Source organism: Oryctolagus cuniculus, chromosome 12 (assembly GCF_964237555.1).
Source record: "Oryctolagus cuniculus chromosome 12, mOryCun1.1, whole genome shotgun sequence".
In the NCBI taxonomy this organism is placed as follows: Eukaryota; Metazoa; Chordata; class Mammalia; order Lagomorpha; family Leporidae; genus Oryctolagus; species Oryctolagus cuniculus.
In genome coordinates, this window is record NC_091443.1 from 70666754 (window position 1) to 70687666 (window position 20913).

Here is a 20913-nt window from a genome sequence, read left to right on the forward strand (position 1 = left end):
CTCTGCTGAGCCCATGTCTGCCAGCAAAGAACAAAGCCGAGAACACTAGCTTCTCCCCAGTCATCTTCCTGGGTGACAGTTATGATTTCTCAGAGCTTAAGTACGTCAGACATCCTTGATGAGAGGTAGCTATTTAAATCCCTGCCTCTCTTAGTAATGTAACTAGGACGGGGGCAAGATAGAAGGGCTTCGGGAGGTGGGGAAGGTTATACTGTGAAGGGAGAAAGAATAGTCTGGAGCCAGTGCTGGACTCATGAAGCAAGGATTGTGATTGTTGCTTTGGAGGGAGCTATTGTGTATAGAGGCTGGGAGCACGCCCTGCCCTGCATTATTCACACAGAGTGATGGCGATGTACTTTCCTAGGGGGGACAGAGAACCAGTCAGGGCTGGCCAGAGTCACCCTCCAGACCAGCACTCTTGGGTCTCCAAAGAAGAATGGGAGACAGGGCCAGACATCATGTTCTACCACTAGCCAGAGACTTCTGAGGATGGGAGCTGGGAGTGCACACAGAACACAACCGACATCAACTTCCCAAAGGAGGGCACCTCTTCTAACACCACTTGGGATTTTTCTGGTGTCCTCAGTACACTTTATCCCCCAGCCCTGGCCTGTGCACCTCTTTGAATAAGTCCTGCACTTCTACTTGGAAGGGGAACAAGAATGCCACAGGCCAGCCAAGGAATCTAAGAAATTCTCCTTCATTTGTTCTCATTCGACGGCTTCAAAGCTAGGCTGAATCCGAGGGCACAGTTACAAGGCAACAGGGTTGGCCCAATAGAAGAGCCAGGCTGGCTCTGGGAAGGGAGTCAGAAACACTTCCATTGTCCTCATCTAGATTTCTACAGTTACCTTTCCCCGCAGGCATGGCAGGGGAAGCTCCGATTAACACTCACCTGAATGATCTTCTGTATTCACCTGATCATCCTTGAAAACCCTTAGAATTAGTTCCTCAAATCAAAACAACTCTTCCCAAATATCACTTGTGTTAGATTACCTGTATAATACACAGAACCACAGCCGAGGAGCCAAGGTGGCACGTCCTAAGCAGCTGACCATAAGTTCTACATGACAATGGAAAATAGCTGTGGAAAAACATTAATAGAGCAGTAAATGAAGAATTATCGATGGAGAATGTAAACAATTACTAATGGAGGGGCTCCTACGGGGGACGTCCTGCAAGGCTTTACAAAAGAAGAAGGATTTGAGTTGGGTTCAAGATGGGGAGGCTCTATCTGCCTGGCTGGGAAGAACGGAAGGAGAGGGGCAGCCCAGGAGGCAGCTCATGCCCAGGGCAGAAAGAAGGTGTGGCCCACGTGGGAGATGAGTGTATCACAATAGTCCTGATTTGAGGGGACAGAGAGACTGGGGTATATTTTACAGCTGGAAGGGGGGGTTGTATGCATAGGAACTAGAGTGAGGATGCTCACGGTTATCAGGGAGAAGCATGCCAGTGCTGGGTCCCCCCAGGATGAGGGCACCAAAGGAGTCAGTGAACTGTAAGGACAAATTCACCCAATGTTGTGTCTCTGCTGCAGACCCCTAGGGATGAGAAGCCAAGAACAAATTCATGCCAGTCCAAGCTGATCAGCAGGTAGGAGTGAATTGCTTTTGACTGTCTTGGGAGGCTGACTGGTGTTTAATGAAGGCTAAATGCTGCCTGTAATACTATTACCAAAAAAAAAAAAAAAAAAAAAAAAAAAAAACATGTGACTTGTTCAAAGAATGGCATGGAAAACATCTTGACTGGTGATAAAGTTCTATGTAAGAAGTCTGTGCACTTAAGTGTTCACAGGATTCAGGTGTCTTTGGAACTTTGATATGTATATGCACATACAACACGGAACTCCAAGCATCATTGTTTTTCAGTTAAGCACCTTCATTCATTGTTTCAGACACAATTTCCAGCATCCTGACCACAGAATTCTACAAAAGATTATGTACTTTTTCTCCAGAGAGGGGGTGTGGGATGCCCAAATCTGCTTTATCTCCTAACCATCAGTGGAAGGAACCACAAGTTGAATCTTGAGATCTAAGTATCTCCAGTTGAATCCTGTCTTATCTTTCCTTTTTTTTAAGATTTATTTTATTTATTTCAAAGGCAAAGTCACAGAGAGGGAGGGAGAAGCAGAGAGATCTTTCATCTGCTAGTACACTCCCCGAATGGCCACAACAAAGTAGATCAGCCAGGACACCAACAGGTGCCATATGGGTTATCGGCATCTCAGCCTGCAACTTTACCCACTGCGCTACAACGTGCCCCCAGTCTCATCTTTCATAGCCATAAAACCTTCTCTAACGCTCTGGTCCATAGTGGTATTTCCAGTTTTCCATATACTAGACACATAATGATTATCTTCTTTTTCGTGATCTCTGCATCTATTGTTCACAATGTATTGCCCAAAAAGGAGGGTGGTCTCTTGTAGAATGGGCATCATTTGATGAGTTTTTATAATGCAATATTTTGGGCTCCATCTGAGTTGGCACTTGCAATTTAACATGAACCTGGGAGATCTGTGGGCACACTGGTGTTTTGAGGGACATTCCTCTAGGAGCCAGAAACTTCATTTTGCATTTCACGTATATTTACATCCCTTGTGTAATTACATGGAACCACGGCGGCCATGCAGTAGATTGCACATGTTCTTACTGAATTTAGTTGAAATTATCCTTAATAGCCAACCACTCTTCTAAAGAGAAAATCATTTTATCTCATTCAAATACTACCTGAGGAGATAGGCAAAACACTTTTTAATTTCTGTTTTACAAATAAGGAAAAGGAGGCTCAGAAGGGCTTCATAATTTCTGAAGGTCAAACAACGGAAATTGAGGTAATACCAAAGATTTTCAAAGGAAACTGAACAAAACGATAATTAAAGACAAATTGGGGCAGGGTTGGGGGAGGCAGTGCCATGGCGCAGTGGGTTAAAGCCCTGGCCTGCAGGGCCAGCATCCCATATGGGCATCGGTTCAAGTCCCGGCTGTTCCACTTCCGATCTGCCAAAGAAAATGATCCAAGTCCTTGGGCCCCTTCCCCCTTTGTGGGAGACCCGGAAGAAGCTCCTGGCTCCTGGCTTCAGATCAGCTCAGCTCTGGCCATTGTGTTCATTTGGGAAGTGAACTAATGGATGAAAGACCCTTCTCTCTGATTCTACTTCTCTACTTCTCTCTTTACCTCTACCTCTCTCTATCTCTCTCCATAACTCTTTCAAATAAATAAAATAAATCTTAAAAAAAAAAAAAAGACAAATGGGGGCTACCAGAGGTGAAGAAAATAAAATGTGGATATTAATAAAAGCATGCTAGCATTTCCGAAAATTTTTACTATGGTTTGTACTTTTTTAAAAAAGATTTATTTATTTACTTGAAGTTACACAGAAAGAGAAGGAGAGGCAGAGAGAGAGAGAGAGAGGTCTTCCATCTGATGGTTCACTCCCCAGTTGGCCACAACGGCCGGAACTGCACTAATTCGTAGCCAGGAGCCAGGAGCTTCTTCCGGGCCTCCCACGTGGGTGCAAGGGCCCAAGGACTTGGGCCATCTTCCAATGCTTTCCCAGGCCATAGCAGAGAGGTGGATCGGAAGTGGAGCAGCCAGGATTAGAACCGTCGCCCATATGGGATGCCGGCGCTTCAGCCCAGCGTGTTAACCCGCTGCGCCACTGCACCACAGTGCCAGCCCCTATGGTTTGTATTTTAATAGTAGTTTCAAACTTTCGGTCTTAATTACGTGAAACTCACATACCAAAGATCAATGAAGAGATCATGTGAAATTTCCTAATAATGTCTTTGACTGGATACAGGAGTACTGCCATAGGTCATTTCAAAATGGAATTACAAGATTAAGTTTATTTTGGTGCAAAATAATTTTTAAATCCATCATAACTTTTCATAGTATGCATTTTTCATAAGCATTTTGAAGACCTTTCATACACTATGGGTCTGAATTACACCACAAACACTGATTGAACCCAGAGTGTAGATAAATTATTTTTGGTCAGGTATGGGCTAGAAAGAGTTTTAATGTGTGCTGATATTTTTAACTGCCTTGTTCCAAAATAACCTTGCTTAACAGAGGGGCTGGCGCTGTGGCATAGCAGGTAAAGCCGCAGCCTGCAGTGCCGGCATCCCTTATGGGTGCTGGTTTGAATCCTGGCTGCTCCTCTTCGAATCCACTTCTCTGCTGTGGCTTGGGAAAGCAGTGGAAGATGGCCCAAGTGCTTGGGCCCCTGCATGCACGTGGGAGACCCAAAAGAAGCTTCTGGCTCCTGGCTTCAGATCAGTCCAGCTCTGACCATTGCGGCCATTTGTGAATGAGCCAGCGGAAGGAAGATCAATCAATCTCACTCTCTTTCTCTCTGCCTCTCTGTAACTGTGCCTTTCAAATAAATAATCTTTCAAAAAAAAGTCCCACAAACTTTCCTCTTTTTAGAAGGAAAACGAGGACCTAAGGTTTGACTTATTTTGTATTCCTACAGGAGGAAGGGAGATTAGTTCCAAAACAGGATGCTTAGTCCACTTCACTTACTTTTCCAAAACAAAAGCACTAGAAGTGCTGATGGTATCTCATTGAAAGAAACCAGTATTTTTTCTCAAAAAGTTGATAATTTTTATAAAAAACAAATATTTCAATCAGCTCTTGTACACCCATAACAAATAGCTAGACACACAATAAAAAGGATTCTATTACAATTGAAAGCATTAAGTGCATATCTATTTAATTCAAGACATAAATGATTTAATTATTCAAATAAAATTTAAAACTCCTAGTGGGAGAAATAAAAGATGAGAGGGATAATTGAAAGATATATATTGCTTCTTATTGGAAAGACCAAATACACGAGTAATGACAATAATTCCTAAGTAAATATTTATAGATTTTATGCAAAACCAAGATCCCAAATGAATACATTATGGACCCTGAAAAACTCACAGTGTAATTCATCTAGAAGAATAGGCTATCAAGAATATTGAAGGGTTCTTTTTTTAAAAAGATAGTTATAATGACTTACTCTACCATATTTTAAAACATGATTTATAGCAACAATTATCAAAGCAATCGGTTATTGATTAAAAATAAAAGAAGTTGTCTAGTGATTTTTTATAGTGACTGTAAATTAAATTCTTACTCTCCAAATAATGAAACAGTTGTATTTCATTGGCAACTTACATTGGATTTGCTTTTTTTTAAAGATTTATTTGTTTATTTTAAAGAATTATAAAGGGTCTCTTACATGGGTGCAGGGTCCCAATGACCTGGGACATCTTCCGCTACTTTCCCAGGTGCATTAGCAGGGAGCTATATCAGAAGTGGAGCAGCAGAGGCTCGCTGGCTCCCATATGGGATGCGGGTGTTGTAGGCACAGGTTTTACCCACTATGCCACAGCATTGACCCCCAGATATTACATTTCTTAAGCTTGTTGGCAGGTCCAGCGGTGCTCAGTATTTCTCTTTAAATTATACACATAAATTATATATTTAACTCTGTATGTTATCTATATACACTATTGTGAATATGTTCCACATAAAATACAAATGCTAGTATATTTCGATCAAACATATATAAATAAATCTCAAATGCTTGTCAGTACAATTACCAATGCTTAGAAGTCAGTCTACAAAGAATGTGGAGGTTTTTTTTTAATGTATTTTTCTTGTTCTACTTATTTTGGTAACTATTTGCTACTTTATAGATCACGCAAAGCTGAAATTCTCCTAGTTTATTTTACTCTAACATGAAAATGTGTCTGCAAAATTAGTTCTATAAAATGCATCTTTTTGGCATTGCTGTGTTAGGGAGGTGTTATAAATTATCTTAGCTTTGGGATAAAAAGAAAATAATTTCTAACACGAGTGCTATCTGGAAAGCTCTCCCTGCACACCCTGGAGTTCTTTATGGTGATTTCTTGTGTCACACTATCAAGCATAACACCTGGCTGCAGCAGCTGTGGATAAAACCTGTCCACTTGCATTCTCATGGAGTTTGTGCCATTTAATATTTTAATTCCCATCTCCAAGTGCTCTTATAGGAGAAGTCATATCCTGGGTCTCTGTTTGAGTTACTGATGGGATCTAACGTCCATCTTCCAGCCTGACCAAGTCCGGCAGGATATTTTGTAGTGTTCACTGCTCCTGAGAGCCTCAACCTGGAATTTTTAGGGAAAGTTTAATTGTTCTGCTTCCCAGACATTCAAGCGTGTCACCAGTTCCTGCTTGTCTGCTAAATACCAGGGGAATGAGTTCCTTCTTTAAATATATTAAATAAATAAATAAATATATAAATATATAAATATTGATGATAATTACATCACTTATTTCCACACCTGTAAATATTAGAAGAGTTCAAAACATTTATGGAAAGATGGAATTAAGAGATAAAAATAAAAAAAAAACTTTATTTCTCAACTTAAGCTCTCTATCAAGTTCAAGACACTTTTATAACCATGATGCCCCTCATTTATTGCATTTATTGCATCCCTAAAGGACTGAGCACCCTGGGAATTTAACTGTGTCAATGCAATTATTTTTTTTACATTGGCTGAAGAAAAATGAGTGCCCTTTAAAGATTGTTTTTAAGATTAAGAAGCAGAAAGAAGGCAGAAGAAGCCAAATCAGGACTGTAAGGTGGATGCCTAATTATTTTCCATTGAAACTCTCACAAAATTTCCCTTGTTTGATGAGAGGAAAGAGCGCGCGCTTTGTTGTGGCAGAGAAGGCCTCTCTGGGGAAACTTTCCCAGACATTTTTGTCTAATTTTCCCAAGACACTCTCATAATAAGCAAATGTTATCGTTCTTTGTCCACCCCCCACTCCATCCCAGCCCACCCCAAGAAAGTCAACAAGCAAAATGCCTTAAGCCTCCCAAAAACCTGTTGCCATGACTTTTGCTCTTGACCAGCCCACTTTCGTCTGCCTGGACCACTTCCACCTCTTGGTAACCACTGCTCTGAGTGTCCTTTGTCTTCGGGATCATGCTAGTAAAGGCATTTTTCATCTCTTGTTCCAAAGCTTTCAAGAAATGCTCTAGGATCTTGATTTGCTTGTTCAAAATTTCTGTTGAATGTTCTGGTTTGTTTGCTGCTGATGTGGGTACAATAGTTTTGGCATTCACTGGCATTCATTAAGCAGGGACTTTGTTCAACTTTCATTTTTCAGGCTGAATTGCCTAAGCTGAGCTAGTTGAGATGTCCGTGGTACCTGCTACCATTTCTGCTATTCCTTGTCAGATTTTTTCAACTAGGACCTGAACAAGATCAATGTTTTCTGCACTTGATGCAGGCATTTTTTGGTCCAGCAGTTATGTTGGTAAGACATCTACCTCTCATATCAGGGTACCTGGGTTTGATGCTCAGCCCTGGTTCCTGCTAGTGTAGGCCTTGAAAGGCAGCAGGTGATGATTCTAGTAATGGGGACTCTGAAACCCGCTTGGGAGACCTGGATTGAATTCCCAGCTCCTGTATTCAGCCTGGCCCAGCCCCAGCTGCGGTGAGCATTTGGGGAGCAAACTAGTCGACGGGAGCTCTGTGTCTGTCTTTGTAACCCTCTCTGTCTCTGCCTCTCTCTTTTTCTGCTTCTCTGCCTCTCAAATGAATAAATATTTTAAAAATATTTTTGCCCTCACAAACTAATGTGGATGGTCTGCTGCTGCAGGCTTCATCTTCAACAACATCTTGTTCCTTTTTAAAACAATTCATGGAATATGTCCCCATAAACTTTTCATAAAGGTCAATGATTTCACCATTCTACCACCCAAGCTTCACCATAAATTTGATGTTTGCTTTTGCTTCAATTTATGCAGAATTTGTGTTGCTGAGGTTTTATCCTTCTAAATGCCTCAAACCAGCTCCTGTTCACAGTTCACGTTTTGTAGCAAGTGAATATGAGTTTATTTTGCTGCAAAAACATTTTTGAAATCCAGGTGTAAGTTTTTCATAATACATCTTTTCCAAAAGCATTTTGTAAAAATTGATTTATTTACTTAGAAGGCAGAGTTACAGAGAGGCAGAGGCAGAGAGAGAAAGGTCTTCCATCCACTGGTTCATTCCCCAAATGGTCACAACAGCAAGAGCTGGGCTGATCCAAAGTCAGGAGCAAGGAGCTTCTTCCAAGTCTCCCATACGAGTACAGGGGTCCAGGCACTTGGGCCATCTTCCACTGCTTTCCCAGGCCATAGCAGAAAGCTGGATCAAAAATGGAGTAGCTGGGTCTTGTACTAGCGCCTATATGGGATGCCAGCACTGCAGGCAGCAGCTTTACCCACTATGCCACAGCACCAGCCCCCTCCAGAAACATTTTAAAGACCTCTTGTACATTGGCCACAGGAGAGATCATATCAGGCTCTCTCGGTCATTGACACTGATTCCCTAAGTTGGATGCTGAAGCCTCATCCACATCCCGACAACACTCTTGGCATGCGGCCAGATAGCCCTTCCATGGAGAACTGTCTCCTGCCTACCTCTTTCCCTCTCATTTTGTCTGTATTATCACAGCAAACACAAAAACATGTCTCTGGGGGATGATCAAGGACCTAAGTTCCAAGACATCAGAAGAGATTTTCCAACATGTCTGAGATACACATTCCTTCAGCTTGTGGTCTGCCCTATCCATACGACATAATGGAAGAACTGATCACTCTTACAAATGACAGCGAATGAACCCAAAGACAAATTTCTCACATTAAGACACAGGCCATCAGCGCCGCAGCTCACTAGGCTAATCCTCCGGCTGCGGCACCGGCACCCCGGGTTCTAGTCCCGGTTGGGGCGCTGGCTCTGTTCTGGTTGCTCCACTTCCAGTCCAGCTCTCTGCTGTGGCCTGGGCAGGCAGTAGAGGATGCTCCAAGTCCTTAGGCCCTTGCACCCACATGGGAGACCAGGAGGAAGCATCTGGCTCCTGGCTTTGGATCGGTGCAGTGTGCTGGCCATAGCAGCCATTTGGGGGGTGAACCAACAGAAGGAAGACCTTTCTCTCTCTCTCTCTCTCTCTCTCTCACTAACTCTGCCTGTCCAAAAAAAAAGACACAGGCCATGTTCAAAAAGTTCATTTTTAGTTCAGTTGCTAAAACATGAAACTCATTTTCCTCTAAAAACAGTGTTGTTAGTTTTGTTGCTGCCCTCAGACTTGGCTACCATTCCTTCTCCAACTCAGAAAGTATCAGCAGTTGTGCACCAGTGCAATGAAAACAAGTAGAACCCAAGATTGTTGCAATACTGATAATGAAACATAACACAAAACACTAAGAGAGTAAGGACTCACTCTTAATTGACTTGAATTCCGATGCTTGAAGAAAAGGTCAATTCATCCAGAAGAGACAAAATAGTGTACAAAGATTTCAGTGAATGTCATGAAAGGGAATTCACGTGACTTTTTCAGAAATTGATGAAACTGATGTCTTAGTAGAACAGAGATTCTCATCATTAATTCGAGTCTTTTGTTTCAATGTTTCTGTCTTTTCCTTGGTACAAACCTATCACATGTAGAACTCAAGTCATTTGTTGACTTACAAAACGAAAAACAATAGAGAAGGGGGAAAGGTTGAGGGGGGAAAAGGAAGGAGCTTTCTTAGGTAAACAACAAAATTAGGATAGGATTAATTAAATAAACACACACACACACACACACACACACACCTCTTTAGCATCCGCTGTCTGTTCAGTTCTCTGCTAAGTCTTAGGAATACAAAGAGAAATAAGACCATTGCAACCATCCTGGCACCAACCAATCGCAGTGGGCAGTGGAAGAAAATGAGGCAAGGGGTTGAGAATCAGAGCAGACATGGCAGCATGTAAATGACTCCACAATGTGCTAAAAGCTGTACTAGAGGATGAGCAAGGTGCTGTTCAGAGGAATCGGAAATGCCTCTCCCAAATGACATTTCATCTTCAAAAATGAATAGAAATTTTCCAGGAGGAACAAAACGTACAAAAGCATAGGCATAAAATCATTTTGGACGATAATGAGGTGCACAGCAAATGTAGGGAAGGAGGGTAGGAAATAGAGAGAGATGAGGCTGAAGAAATAAGATGGAAACTCACCCTGTGTCCTTGAGTACCAAACTAGAGTTTAGACCCACTGCTATTGGAAACTTGGAGAGAACAGTTGCAATTTGTAATAGGTTGGAGCAATTAAGGAAGATTAACTGAAATGAAATCAATTGATCATTGCATGGCTTCAAAGAGTGAAACCAGCACCAGGGAATCATGGCTCACACTGTGGAGACAGACAAGGGGACAAAAGATGTTAGATCAGAGTATTTCTCTGTCATGCACGGCCCAGCTGAGACTGTTCAGTGACTTTCAAGCGGCAGTGAAGTAAGGGGAAGGGGCATTCCTGGGTCTTTAGAGGGAAGGCGGGGGGCGGGGACGGTGCTGGAAGTTTGCAGGTGCACCTCTCATACTCTTGCGGTGTGATTTCACCTAAGCTTGCAAGTAGGGTGAATTTTATATCCTCGTGTCAATGACTGCTGGCAAAATGGAAATCATGCACCAGCAGGTCATCCTCAAGTCCCGGGTCATATGAAAATGGGGATTCATGTTTAATCATCAGCTGTGACTAGTGGACAATCACTTACTTGTTTGTTCCTCCCTGTGGTATGTCTGCAATGTGGTTCCTAGAATCATACTTCTCTCTTTTTTCTTCCCCCTCACCCTCAACATTCACCAATAAAAGGGAGCTTTGGCAGCTAGAAACTTCTTCAGTGAAGAATGCTCTCTTATAGTAAATTCATGGCATTTCAGCAGTCCCACTTCTTTATGTCTTCAATTTCTGGCATTTCATGGAATCTTGTACAAAATGATAACAATGTAGCTACAGTAATTAAAAAAAAAAAACAAGAAAATAAAGCATTATGAGCCTTTTTTCAAAACCTCGCATATTAGCCAGGAACAATATGGTTCTCAAGATGCTAACTCCTATGTCATGATTCCACTGTCCCTGAAGGAACTGTCCTGGGCAAGGAGTGTTCTCCAGTACTATGTGCACGGCTGCCTTCCCAGCTACTCAGGAAATGAAGCGAGTAGGGAATCTGGCCATGTATAGAGAAGGAAAGCACTGCCACCTACAGGTTACAGAATTAGGGACAGAACAAATTAATATTTAATTTGCAGAAAAAAATATTTTATTAATGTAACATTTTCATAGCCTTAAAAGCCTCAAAGTCAGCCAGTCTATCCTGCCTCTGGGAAGATCTGTTCTTAAATATGCAAGAATTTTCACTGAGATTAGAGAAGCTCAACTCGCAGACAATTAAAATCTAACCCAATTCAGCCTCACCCTGTAAGAACCAGGAATTAAAGCTGAACTTTGCACAAGGTGAGCAGTGAAGAGATGTTGGACAATTGCATTGTAATGCACCCTTTAAACTCTGAGAGCTGTCTAGGTCTCAGTTTCCTCTTACATAAGACTGAAGTAGTGGACTACATCAGTTTTTCTCATAGTATAATCCCTGGACCAGCACAGACAGCACACACAGGACTTGTTAAATATTTAAATTCATCTGGCCCCACCCTAGGTCCCAGGGACTTATGAATTGGAGACTCTGGGAACAGGACAGGGCCATATGATTTAGCAAGCCCTGGAGGTGACTGGTGATTTAGAAATATCTGACACTCAATCCCATCCCACTGCAGTTCAGCACCTGTTTGTGGAGGAGCTGTCTTTCTAGGATGACTGACCTTGGGGAGCAGGGGGAGCAGGCAATTAGGGCCAAGTTAGAGCTGAAGAAGCCAAGGGCTAGCAGCCTCCTGAACGGGCATTCTGCCATATCAAGGTCAACAGAAGATTTCTCACCCTTGCCCAGCAGAACGTAAGTACACCAGACCCTCACTCTGCTTTGTCTTCTACTGTGTACCCCCTGGTGGTACGCCAGCTGCCAAAAGCCACCCTCGCAGGCCCAGGTCTTCCCGCCTCCTCCACAAACGCTTTTGTGAATGGCAGTAGCTCCCTAGTTTTCTCTTCCTCTCTGAATCCCTCTAACCTCTGAGTCCCTCTATGTCTGGAGCATAATACTGAGCGTGCAGTGAGAGATCATCTTGGAGTATTCTCAGGTGGTTCTCTACCATGATGTCATCTCACTCATGAGCGCTGCTCGAGGGTTTGTGCTCACATCCTTACTCTTCTGCTCTGGCCATCCCCAGCCCAGCTCTGGCATCAACTGGTGTTTAACAAATTACTGGTAATTGATTTTATATGGTTCTCTGAAAAGGCACATGGAAGTCTTTGAAGCAATTTTAAGCCATCACAACTTTCCTCCTCCATCCCCCATTATGGTTCTAAGGGATTCTGTGAAAGGATCATATTAAATTTACAAAGAGCTAAAAACCGTAAAAAAGCAGAAATGGATGAACTGAGGTGGTGGGGAATCCTAAAAATTAGGAGGAGTCTTCCAAAGTTCAGGGTGAACGCTTATTATAAAGAAAACAATTCATGGATTTCAAAATTTTCTGCACCAAAATAAACTTATTTTTAATTCTGTTTTCAAAGTACTCTTGTATATTAGACTAACCTGTACATAGCGACTTCTCAAATTTCCTGTTATGGAACATTTATTTGGACAGTTAAGAAATAAAGTCTAAAGCACAAATGAACAAAAATTTGAACCATCCTTTTTGAAGAAAAGGGAATATTATGTTTGGATGAAGTTACACCATGGAGGAAAAAAAAACTAATACTGTACCAGCAGTCATTTATGCAATAATTTTTGAAATCCTCCCATCTGGGGACAGGACCACAGTTTTTTTTCTATGCTGCCCAATTTTATTTACACAACTCCCCTTTAAAGAGCCCTGCTTGTTTATGGTAAAGAGGCTGCCCTGAGTGGACACACGTGGAGAGATCAAAGTTTGGGTCTTCATTGCAAAATGAATCAACGTCATTTTAATGGATTCAGTATGGTAATCTGAAGATTAGTTGGAAAGTTGATCTCCTTTTTTTCAAAAACATGTACTTTATAACTTGCAGGCCTCGATGTGGTCCTCCTGAATTCTCATCAGTGTACGACATTCTAAATGCCATAGGTTTGAGAGACGTCTTCTTCACAGCCCACAACAGCTGTCTCTCAGCTGCAGCGTGGAGGTGGTGGCATTTGCACAGGGCCAGTCAGTGAAAGACCCTTTATTATCTCGTGGCAGAGGACCAGGCTATAAAGTGTATTGTGCGCTCAGGAATCCTTTGAAATAAAAGGTGCAGAAGACAGAGAATGGTCTCCATTCAGCTTCGTGGAGGGCGGACATGTGCCTGAGAACAGAAGCTGTCTTCATGGTGGTGCACTTTGTGCTTTGGGTGGAAAGGAGCACTGGATCCGAGTCTTGTGTGCACAGAGGGGTGACAGACCCTCTTGGGTGGTATGAGGCATGGCTAAAGAATCACTGCTCTGTTGCAAGAAGCGTATGAGGCCCTCCTGAAAGACATTTTCTTTGCTCCACACAAGAGGGGCCACAGAGGTTTCCTTGCAGGATAGAGGGTGGGGACCACACAGCTGGAGGAATCATATGCTCAAAGTTGCGGCTCTCACAGCCCTTCTCAGGTGAGAGCTTGTTTTCAGACGCGGATCTCTGTGAATCCTGCCGGGTAGGTACTGACGTTTCTGCCTGACAACTGAGGAAGGCGAGGTCTGGAAGTTTAAGTGACTCACTCGTGCTTATGCAGCAAGTAAAAAGATCTGCAGCCAGAACCCACACATCCTCACCCTAGCTCAACGCCCTTCCACCAACACCAAGCACCTTAGAGCCCGCAGAGAACCAGGAGCTGCAGGTCCACCGTCTGGGGGAGGACATCACACCGCAATTCCTGCATTCCTGCTACTGGTTCCACTGCTTTCCACCGTGAGTGAAACATGCACCTCTCCCAGTAAATTCCCAGGAGGCTGGATTATTTTCTTTTACTTTATTTTATTTTATTTGACAGGCAGTGGACGGGGGAAGACAAAAAGACACAGACATTTTCCATCTGCTGGTTCACCTCCCCTTCTTTCCCAAATGACCAAAAGAAGCCATGAGCCAGAGACACCATCCAGGTCTCTCACTTGAGTGGCAGGGACCCAAGGACTTGGGCCATCTTTTGCTTTACTAGGTGCATGAGCAGGGGGCTGGATCAGAAGCAGAGAGCTGGGACTTGAACCAGCTGGGATGCCAGTGTCACATGTAGCAGTTTAACTAACTGCACCACAACACCAGTCAATCAAGGGGTTGGATTTTAACTTTAGGTGACTACCATGGCAGAAGCAAAGGCACACCAATGTCCTCAAAGGACCAGAGTCTTTTTTCTTAAAGTAGAGTCCTCAATTTCTAATATCAGCCCCCTTAGGGTCTTGTGGAGCCTCACAAATACCAAGCAAATGCAAAGCAGAGGCAGATGCAGGTAGTTAAACCTTTTATTTTGATGGGGCTGAAGACATACCAGTTCCATTGAGCCATAATAAATAGGAACTTTATGAATAAAGTGAAATGTGGTCTAAGAAATTCTGCATCTCCAGTCATTCCAACAGAACTCCCAAAATATTACAGGACTTGAGAATGCATGAGAGAAAATCGTTTCATTGATGGGCAAATGTCTCCTTTTAGACATGACCTTATATAATGTCTGCGTCAGATATGTTCTGAACAACTGGAACCCAAATCACCTTGACTGCTGCAGATCAAACAGTTGAGTAGGTGGGGACAGATTGCTCATCCTTAGAGGTGGAGAATAGGATTGAATACCTGCTCTGTCCACTTTTCAGAGGTGTTTGTACCATAAGGAAAGGGAACACCACTTGCCAAAACACAGGAGATTAAAAAAAAAAAAAAAGAAAAAAAAAGCAACCTTGAAGAAGGGAGTCTTGTTTAGACAGTTACTCTACTTGAGGGCCTGAAATTCCAGCTGCAGTGGCTGGGCTTGTTAGAATCTGGTTTGACTCTGGATGACTTTGGAAATTGAACAGGCAGTTGCCACCTTCTCAATGACACTGCCTACAGCACTGCAATCTGTTTCCAATTTAAAGGAAGAGGACAAGTGCTCCACACATGCTGAGCTCAATAAACCTGTCCTGGACAGGCAGCTCTGCACCTGGAGCTGAGCCCACGTGATGCCACCCATGGGTTTCAGAGAACTCTGTGAAGGCTCTTACTGCCATCTTCACTCTGCACGGGATGCTGTCATGAGTAATTACTGTATTTGAAACACCATTCTCAAATCAGCTCGAGGTAAAACTGTGAGCTAGGCTTCTGTGATTCTTCCCCCTTCTCAGTGCCTCATCTCTCTGCCTTCCAGAAAACTCATCTTTCTCTCCTGCCTTTAGCCAGTACTTCTCAAAATTTAATGATCCCCCCAATTACCTGGGGATTTTGTTAAAAATGCAGATTGTGGCCAGTGCCGTGGCTCACTGGGCTAATCCTCCGCCTGTGGCGCCGGCACCCCGGGTTCTAGTCCCGGTCGGGGTGCCGGATTCTGTCCCGGTTGCCCCTCTTCCAGGCCAGCTCTCTGCTGTGGCCCGGGAGTGCAGTGGAGGATGGCCCAAGTGCTTGGGCCCTGCACCCGCATGGGAGACCAGGAGAAGCACCTGGCTCCTGCCTTCAGATCAGCACAGCGGCCATTGTGGGGTGAACCAACGGAAAAGGAAGACCTTTCTCTCTGTCTCTCTCACTGTCCACTCTGCCTGTAAAAAAATAAATAAATAAAAATGCAGATTGTAATTTAATATGTCTGATGTAAGGGGCCTCTCACTCTGCTTTTCTACCATGTTCCCAGAGCATGCTGATATTTCTGGTTCCTGGAACACATTCTGAGTAGCAAGCATTAAACAATTTGAGGCTTTTTAAGATTATCTGTAAATCCTGTCTTTTATTCCCTAGTTGCCCTTCTGCTAGATAAGACTAGATGCTAATGGAAAAATCCTATCTGTGGCTGTTAGCATGTGAGCTTAGCAACTAGTGCCTCTCCTTGGTAATAACACGCTAGGATGTGAGGGATTCCTGAGCTCCCTGGGGATGACACAGTAGGAATGGCCACTCAGGTAAAATGTTGGTCTTAGGACCAGTTACTTTCATTCCTGTTGTATAGATCTGACCTCCTTTGGCTGATAAAGGAATCAGTCCTTAAAGTGGATGAGTTGACTTGATTACTTATTTATTAGCAATTTCTATCCTATTTCCTTCTTAAATGGAGTTAAGGCAGTGATATCTTATTAAGGATGAGGGTATCTGACTGGTAAAGTCAAGTGCAAACTTTCCCCCTCTGTGTGCTGTTGTCCTCTTCTTATGAAGCAGAGGGCGAATGAGGACAAACTGCCCTCATTCTCAGCTTCCCTATGTGGATGCACTCAGCTATGCTTTTATCTCTTATAAACCTCATTGTATGAAATCAAATTCTCAATTATTCCCTCAATGTATCTGAAAAATGCCAGCTCAACTCAAAACAACCCAATGCCAAAAACCAAGTAAGAAAGATGATCTGTGAATAAATTAGGGCGTCTTCTTTGACTCTTTTTTTTTCTCCCTGGCCCCCATTGCCACACTTCGCACAGACATGTGCCCCTCAGACTCACTCTCCCTTGCTCACATCCATGGCCACCACCTAGTCCAGCACTCACGTCCTCACATCAGGACATCATTATTAAAACCTAGCATTTATTGGCAGCCTGGCATGGAGCAATCACTCTGTTAAGAGTTCTTTGCACATTAACTCTTTGAATTCTCATTGTAGTGCTATACAATGGGTGTTATTAATACCCCCATTTTTACAGGTGACCAATTGGAGGCTGAGGGGTGAATTCACCTCCATTGGTTGTCATAGCTCTCAACTCACAGCTAGTGGGTTCTGGAGGAGTAGAACAAAGTTTCCAACTGCAGAGCTGAAGCTCTCTCCCACTGCTGGATAGAACCACCTCCTGCTCTTCTGATGCATCTGTCTGGCTGTGCATCAGCCCATGTGCCTATTTGCCTATCTAGCTCAGGTTATCCTAAAAATATTGAAGTGGCTTAAAGGTTATTTTCTATATTAGCCCTTTCTCTTCCTTTAATAAGGCACAACAGTTGGGTAATCAGATCTCCTACTGTGAAGTGGATGGACTCTGCAGATTATTTTTACACCATGCCTGGGTAGTCTCTCTCCTACAGAAACCATCCATCACACTCTGACCTGACCACCTACCTTAAAATTTCATTTTTATCACACGGCTCCCCTAGTTCAAGAATCAACAAGGGCTTTTGGGAAGATTCCTTTTATTTATTTTATTGTGGTTTACTGTATTTTTACTGAAGCCCATTTCCAAGTTCGGGGAATCCTCCATCTTCAGAGCCTGATCCTGCTCCTGAGAGCACCAGGTAGCTGCACAGCTGGCCTCCCTGGACCCTAGGGCCTGGAAATGTTGCCTCAGATCCACCTTTAGAAACTGGAAAAAGTCTGCAGGCAGCCCATTCTGGTAAAGGATGGACATTGCTATGTCTGCAGCAGAGTCCAAAGCCATGGTGCCGTGAAGGACGCTGAGCCATGGTACCCAGTGGCAGTGAGAGAGATCATCACTGACCAACTGGGTTATGCCTGGAGGCATAGCTCCTAGAGTTTCCTGGACAGCTTCCCATTATTCTCTGATCACATCTGTTCTCATTCACATCATTCAGAGAGGGGCTGCAGCCTGCTGCCTGCTACAGATTTCTTGCCTCATCAAGGCTGAGGGGCAGCCATTGAGATCCACCCACCACACAAAGCACTCATGCCCTAGAAGTGGAGCAACGGAGGGAACCCTGTGAGAGTCAAATTTTAACTACTCGTTCATTGTGTCATTTTCAGTGACAACTTCATTTAAACTGATCTACAGTTCCCTACCCTAGTACAGGGTGGGGGGAATCACTGAGGACCTGGCACAGGCATTGGCATTGGGTGTGGTACTGAAGTGTCGAATGAGCAGGAGGAACAGCAGAGCTTCCGGGAGCCACCATTGCTTCTACCTGGCGCCCTTGACCCTGGAACCCACCATTGGGCGGAGAAGCCAGAACATATGAGTCAGAAACCTGGCAAAATGTGCCACTTACATTGTATACACTCACAGGGGCCTGCCCTGTCCACGGGTACTATGCTAACCCAAAGGCCTCAGCTTCCTCTTCTACGCCAGTGTCCATGGCTGCGACTCCATTGCCTTAACCCTGGGAACCAATCCACAGACTCTCCAGTGACCAACTGCTATGAAACAAAATCTTGGTACAGACTAAAACAGGCCAGTCCAATCATATTTTCTCTTTTGGGAAATGAGATTGGAGAAAATGTGTAAATAAAATGCATAAACATGCAGGAAAGGTTGTTTTTAGACAGGATTTAAAGTGTCATTGTGAGTCACGAAGAGTCCAAGTTATGAGGAGGCAGCAGCTTTGATTGAGCAGATAAAGCAGATGCCATTGAGGGAGACACCTTACAGAGTGAGAAGGGAACAGGCACGGAGAGGTAGCTGAGCCACACGGAAGGGGGAACACTAGGGAGAAGACTCAGGAATGGTGGTGCAATCAATAGCCACTTTGGGTCTGGAAGACTGCCCACTCTGCTCTGCCATAGTGTATGATTTCCTTAGGTCTCCTGGTGTATGAATCCTACCACAGAATACCAGTGACTTGAGGTCACTCAAGGGTAGCTACAGAATATTTTTAAAAACATTTATTTGTAGGCCAGTGTTGCGGCTCACTAGGCTAATCCTCCGCCTGTAGCACTGGCACCCCAGTTTCTAGTCTCGGTCCGGGTGCCGGATTCTGTCCCAGTTGCTCCTCTTCCAGTCCAGCTCTCTGCTGTGGCCCAGGAAGGCAGTGGAGGATGGCCCAAGTGTTTGGGCCCTGCACCTGCATGGAAGACCAGGAGGAAGCACCTGGCTCCAGGCTTCAGATCAGCGCAACACGCTGGCTGCAGCGTGCCGGCCATAGCAGCCATTTGGGGGGTGAACCAACGGAAGGAAGACCTTTCTCTCTGTCTCTCTCTCTCACTGTCTAACCCTGCCTGTCAAAAAATAAAATAAAAATTAAAAAATTTTTAAAAAGATTAATTTGTTTGAAAGACAGAGTTACAGAGAGGCAGAGGCAGAGAGAGAGAGAGAGAGGTCTTCCATCCGCTGGTTCACTCCCCAGTTGGTCACAACAGCAGGAGCTGCACTGATCTAAAGCCAGGAACCAGGAGCTTCTTCTTGGTCTCTCACATGGGTGCAGGGACCCAAGGACTTGGGCCATCTTCTACTGCTTTTCCAGGCCACAGCAGAGAACTGGATCAGAAGTGGAGCAGCCGGGACTCAAACCGGCACCTATATGGATTGCTGGCACTGCAGGCGGCGGCTTTACCTGCTATACCACAGTACCGGAGCCAGCTATGTAATTTTGACCTGGACATATGGACACATGCTTCTGCCAAAACAGGGCTCTGCTTTCTAAGTACCCTGAGTTTAGGAATGGTTTTCTCCTCCTCAAAAAGGACAGAAAGATCTCACACACTGATGGTTCCAAATGGGAACTGAGAATGTAGGAAAATGGACATGGCAGTGAGAAATGAAGGGATACTCCCTATTAGGAAAACAACACTGAGGCCGGTGCTGTGGCGTAGCGGGTAAAGCTGCCACCTGCTGTGCTGGCATCCCTTATGGGCACCAGTTCTAGTCCAGGCAGCTCCTCTTCCAATCCAGCTCTCTGCTATGGCCTAGGAAAGCAGTAGAAGATGGCCCAAGTCCTTGTGCCCCTGCACCCACGTGGAAGACCCAGAAGAAGCTCCTGGCTCCTGGCTTTGGATCAGTGCCACTCCAGCCATTGCAGCTAACTGGGGAGTTAACCAGCGCATGGAAGACCTCTCTGCCTCTCCTCTCTCTGTGTAACTCTTTCAAATAAATAAATAAATCTAAAAAAAAACACATTGTGAGACAGAAATTAGCACAGTTAAGAAATACTAAGGCATGGCATTCTCCTCACATTCATTTTTTTTCATTTTGTGTTTTAATTACTTCTGATCTACTTCCATCCTCTTGTTGCATTCAATTGTCTAGTGACATTGCCCTCAGTCTTCATATGTAAACAACTATTGGACATTGTGCAGCAGTGGCCTGTGACTCAGTGAAGGTTTGACCTGTGCCTTTTGAGTAACAGTTGCTGATTCCTAGACTTGCAGAGCTAAGTCTAAGTGCTAAGAGCTAAGTCTAGTGCTGCTTTCTAGCCAGGCTCTGCCCTCCCTAACCAACCCTATTCCCCTTGCCAATAATCACCCATTAACTCTGACCCAAGCTTCCATTTTTATAAAGGGGCTCATGTAGATTGGCCACAAGCAGCTAATTTGTCATAACTTCTAAGCATGTTAGATTCCTGGGACAAGGCTGGAAAAATAACGTCTGGGCCCTTGAAGATATTTCTTTGCTTTGCTGTTGTCACAGCTAAATGGAGTGATTCATTAGTCCTTGTGAGAAATGCCTGACTGTCATTCTTAGAAGATATTCAGTATGCAGTAGCAAGTCAATATTCAAAGAAAATTGAAATTGCTCCTTTCTCTGAACTCCCACAGCACTTTAGGTTTACAATCCTCACAGCTATTTCTGTGCAGAATTTGTACTTTGGTTATTTCAGCACACACAGAGCTGGGCTCCCTACTGGCCTCTACGCAGTGACAGCTGAGACAGGTGTGGGCTCCCTGCTCTCTCATGGTACCTGACACTAAGAAAGTAATCCATAATTGTTTGTTTTTACTGAAATGGAATCATTCCTAAAACTTAGTTTTTCTTTTTCTTTTTAAGAGAAACTACATTATTGACCGTATTCCTTGTTCAACAGGGGACTTGTCTTAGTCCATTTTCTGCTATCACAGAACAACATGGACTGAGTAAATTATAAACAGTACAAGTGTATTTGGCTCATGGTTCTGAAACCTGGGAAATCCAAGAGGGTGGTGCTGTGTTGAGAGCCCCTATGAGGTATCATAAGATGGCAGAAGGAG